Here is a 5,481-nt window from a genome sequence, read left to right as displayed (position 1 = left end):
ACACACACACACACACACACACACACACACACACACACACACACGTCTAGTCTAGTACAATGCATAATAACCCTATGAACAACAGATCCTGTCATATACTCTGTCACCCTCACAATCTCTGACTCACTTGAGCCCATTGCTGCAGACACTGTGTCAATATATCTGGTTGAGGGTCTTTCTCTCCCTTCCAAGAATGATATTCTTCTCTAAGAAATAGACTTCCTAACATCATACCCCAAGTACATAAGAAGAAGCTTCAGAATCTTTGCTTTCAAGGAGTGTTCTGCCTGTACCTTCTCCAAGACATATCTGTTTGTTCTTTTGGCAGTCTGTGGACTGTTTAGTATCTTCTCCATATCACATTTCAAAGACATCATTTCTTCTGCCATCCTTATTCATTGTCCAACTCTCAGCAACACAGCAAGTGATTGGAAAATGACTATGGTCTGAAACACGTACACTTTAGTCCCCAAACTTGACATCATTGCTCCCCAGTAATTTGAAGAGGTTCTTGACTACAGACTTTCCCAGTGCAGTGTCTCCTGATTCCCTGGCTGCTAGCACTAAGTTTACTGATTGTAGATCTAAATAAGACTCAGTAGTTGATAGATTGAATCTTTTCTCCATCTGCTATGACATCATCTATTGATCCAGAGGTGAGAATTTTTGTTTTCTTGACAATGAAATGCATTCCATATTGAAGACTGCAATGTTTGATCTTCTGCAGAAAGTTTTTCAAGTCCTTCTCACTTTCAGCAAGGAATGATGTGTCATCTGAACACTGAAAGTTATTGATGAGCATTTCTCCACCCCTGATGCTGCATTCTTCTTCATAGAACCCAGATTCTCAAGTAATCTGCTCAGCATACAGATTGAATAGGTTAGAGATAAGATAGAACCCTGACACACACCTTTTTAAATTTTCTATAAAGATTTCAGCCTTGAACAAACTCTGTAGGCTAGCTCTCCTCTGTTTCGTAGATGCGCTAGAGTTGGAATTAACTCATTGGCAATGAGTGTGAGAACTGCAGGGATCCTGGTGAAGCAGTTATGTTGCTAATCAATAAGTCGGTAGATTGAATTTGCATAGCTACTTAATGGAAGAAAGGCCTCGTAGTCTACTATCATTAAGAGTACAGCCCAGAACATCCTATACAGGCCATCCACGCTCTCCAATTGGTTTGCCATGGATCAAACATATAACTCAACAATATCTAATAACAACACATTAAAGACTATGTTAAGTTTTATGATAATAAACCCAGAAACCACTGCAACAGAGAGAATACTGTGACCATGGGATTAATGAATGTTGTCAGAATTAGGCAAATGAGGTTTTTAATCTCATGGAAGTGACATTATGCAAGGCTAGGAAAATGCAGATAGGGAAAAAGATGAAACAGTGTCCTAAAAACGTGCTCAGCCAAAAGGTTTTATGTTACCAATAGCTCATTTTTAGGAGCTTTTCCTGTGGGTCTGCATTGAAGCTCAGGCTGAGCTTGTGTCAAAGATTAGGAACCTGACAGGAATGAGAAATGTTTAGGCAAAAAGTAGTAGTAGTTGTTGTTGTTGTTAAGTGCCATTGAGTCACAGGTGACTCATAGCAACCCTATGAAGGAAAGTCCTCAATGCTTGTGTGACTTTCATCCTTTCTCCAGGTTCGTAGGGTTTCCGGAGGCAAGCTGTTATGGAAGTGGATGCCACTCCTGCTTCCAGGCTTGTTTTAATCAGGGAGCTCCACCAAACACTGTCCATTATGGATGACCATTACTGCATTTGACACATCAGTGTCACAGTGTTCAGATTCAAAGCAACCACAAGTAACCTCTGTATGGCAAGTGGACACACCAGGGCTGTATGACCTAGAAGAATGCTTGAACAAAAACAATGAAAGACAGGCCCGAGTAGCAAAGGTTTTTTTCTAATTGATAAGCAGGAAAAACTAGTCAGCAAATCATTATGAAAGAAGGAATGGAATCATGGAGGGTCTGTCTGTCTTTGTCATTAGGGGGCAAAGAACATCTTTGACTCTAGTTTAGGTCATAGAAGAGTGCTTTTTTTCCTAGTTTTTCAGAATACATAATTATGTGGGGGCTGGGTTGTGGGTGAAGAGATTAATCATGGCTGTTTTCCAGGATCATGAAAATAAGTCAAATTCAATATAACCAATGACATTTGAACTATTACTTAATTATCTGGTCCTATTAATGTGTAAAAGGGAGCTCTGGTGGCCTAGTGGTTAGAACCTGAGCTGCAATTCTGAATGCACACAGTTTGAATCCGCCAGCTGTTCTGTGGGAGAAGGATGGCCGGCCTCCTCTGGTGTCATTATCCAACTCTGAAAACTTGCTAGAGGGTCATCTATGGGTTGGTTCTGACTCAATGGTAATCAACAGAATCAACAAGGAATTAAATGTCAACTTTGGGGTACTATGTAAACATGAAACTTCTTAAAATTAGTTCCTGGAAATGAAATTAAGTGAGAATACAGAAAACTGGTGATTTGTTGGAGTTATTTTAACTAAATTTATTTTAAAAATAATCTCTAATGAGTGACTCAATGGTCCTTAACAACAACAGCACAATGAATAGACATTGTACTGGTAAATTTTTTCTAACTAAAGAATTAAAAGTAGTATTAAAATGAAATAGAACTTGACAATGGTAATATGTGTTACACTTTTTATACACTGAAATGGATGAATATGGAAGTTTATGACATAACTCCTGCCATGCACAAAGTGCTACTACTACACTGATCTATACACGGCAGACAATAATTCTCTTGATAATTCTAATACTGGAACTTCCCAGCCCTTCTAGTACAACTTTATTGCATTCTTAACCTTAGTAAGTAGAGACACATTTGATGGGCATTTTCTGAATGCATATATTACTTTCACCAACTTAATCCAACTTCAAATAAAATAATTTCAAACTATATGTTGACTTTTAATAAACTTACATTTCTATAGGGCTCCAGTCTCCAAAAGTATTCACTATTTTCAGTTTTCTTTTATTTAGTCCTAACAATATGCATAGCTTTGTAACTTTGAGTTCAGTAGCTAGGATTTTTGTTTTCTTAATGTTAAGAGCCAATGCATATTCATAGTATTTGATCTTCTGTAGTAAATGCTTCACGTTTTCACTTTCTGCAAGCAAGGTTTTGTCATTTACTTAGGTTGTTGATGAGCCGTCCTCTGATTCTAATGCCACATTCTTCAAGTAGTTGAGTTTCTCAAATTATTTGCTCAGTAAACAGATCAAATAGGTAAGAAGAAAGAATGCAATCAACACCCTAATGTAATCAATATCCATGGTGGCAGGAGTCAAAAAATCAAATGACATGTTGCCTTAGGAAAATCTCTACCAAAGACCTCTTCAGAGTGCTAAGGAGCTATGATTCTAGTTTAAAGACCAAGGTCTTCTTGATGCCAACTGTGGTCTTTTAAATTACTCCCTATGCATGTGAAACTTGGACAATTAATAAGGATGACAGAGAGGAATTGATTCCTTGAACTGTGGAGGTGTGGAAGTGTTCAATAGCCCGTAGGCTGTTCAAAGAACAAACAGATCAGTCTTGTGGGATGTGCAGCCAGAGTGCTCCTGATAGTGGATGGCAAAACTTTATCTCATATACTTTGGGCATATACATGGGCTCCTCCTACTAAGAGGAGCCAGTATTTGGAAAAAGATATCAGGCTAGGAAAAGAAGAAGGTTATAGAAAGAGAGGGGGACCCTCAACAGGGAGGACTGACACAGTGGCTCTAACAATAGACCTGAGCATATCAGATGTCCCGAGGATTGCGCAGGATAGGGCAAGGTTCCAATTCCTTTCTAAGGTCTATATGAATTGTAGTCAACTTTACTGCACATAACAAAAAATAAATTTTAAACGGGAATCTCTGGGGGTATAGTCTGCAGAGAGATTTATCCTGCTAACCCCAAGTTTGCACTTTTATAGTGGTTCATATTCACCGTTTGCTTTATGAGATAATGATGGGTCATCTCTTTTGATGCAAATTGTAGCATTGGAAACGCGCCGGAGGGTCAACTAGGAGCTGGTCCTCACTTCACAGTAATGAGAGAGAGAAAATTTTAGAAGGCTACGTACATGTTTTAGGCGCAGGAGTGGCATCCATTTCCTAAACAACTTGCCTCAGGAAACTCTACGAACTTTGATAAATGTAGAAAATTGTAGAGGGGCTTCAGGCCTTTTGTTTGTAGGATTGCTATGAATCATACTCCACTTGAAGGCAATCAACAACAATAACAACGTACATGTTGATGTACTTCTGAATACCAATCAAATAATGAAATAGTGGAATACTAAACCACCCAATTTAATATTAATGTTAAAAATTCCCACAAAAAGCCTTGGTCATCTTAATAATAAAATAAAAGTAAGGTAAAAAAAATAGAACCAATGTTTAGAGCATTGGCATAAATAAAAGAAGACTTAGATATAAATAATTCCAGGCAATTTGAAGTGCAGCCAGAGTGCTCCTTAGAGGCGAAGATGGTGAACCTTCATCTCACATATTTTGCATAAGTTGTTAGGAAAGGTTATTCCTTGGAAAAGGACATCATTCTTGCAAAGGTGGTGGTTCAGTGAAAGAAAAGAAGACTCTTAACCAGGCAAATTGACAAAGTAGCTGCAGCTGTGGGATCAAGACTATAAAAGGTGGTAAGGATAGGATAGGGGTCAGAGACATTGTTCAAAGGGTCAATATGGGTTGGACTTGACCCAGTGACACTTATCAGTGACAACAATTCAAAGACAAAGCAGGGGATTATCTATCTCGACAGTATAATATAATGGGTTATCTTGCCTAGGAGAGTTATGCCTTGGAATTCAAGGGAAGCAGGACAGTAATTAGAAACAAAGAAAATAAAAGACTATAGAGAGTATGAGGTAACTTAGAGATAGTTTTTGTGTTGTATTTGGATGCTCACAACTTTGAATGGCAGTGAATGTATATGCTTTCTAACCAAAGAGTTGTTGTTGTTGTTGTTGTGTACCAGAGGGTCAGAACTGACCCATAGCTGACGCTCTGGAGGGTTTTGAGAGGCAGTCAATTTCACGGGAGGAGACTGACCACACTAAACAAGGAATACAGATTCAAAGTTATTATTGTTATATAAGTAAGAATATTCACATACATATGTGTATATATACATGTGTGTATATATATACTTATATACAATTAATGGTCAGCAACTTCAAAACTACAGTCTTTGAAAAGTAATGTGTCATCCTGATGTCGTCTGGATCAATAATTATCTGAATTACTCCATACTGTGTCTAGACTTAATAGCAACAACAACAAAAGGTATTTTTCATGCCTGTGGATAAGGGGAAAAATATTCCTTCAGACATTAATATGTGGCTTGTAGGTTATACGATAACAATCCACAATCCTACTTGATGTCTGCATAGTTTAAATTCCTTACTGAATATGTCATCATACCTACTTTCA

The sequence above is a fragment of the Elephantulus edwardii genome, unplaced genomic scaffold (assembly GCF_000299155.1).
Source record: "Elephantulus edwardii isolate Elephantulus edwardi_28Jun2011 unplaced genomic scaffold, EleEdw1.0 scaffold00431, whole genome shotgun sequence".
NCBI classification, from domain to species: Eukaryota; Metazoa; Chordata; class Mammalia; order Macroscelidea; family Macroscelididae; genus Elephantulus; species Elephantulus edwardii.
This window is presented reverse-complemented; position numbering follows the sequence as displayed.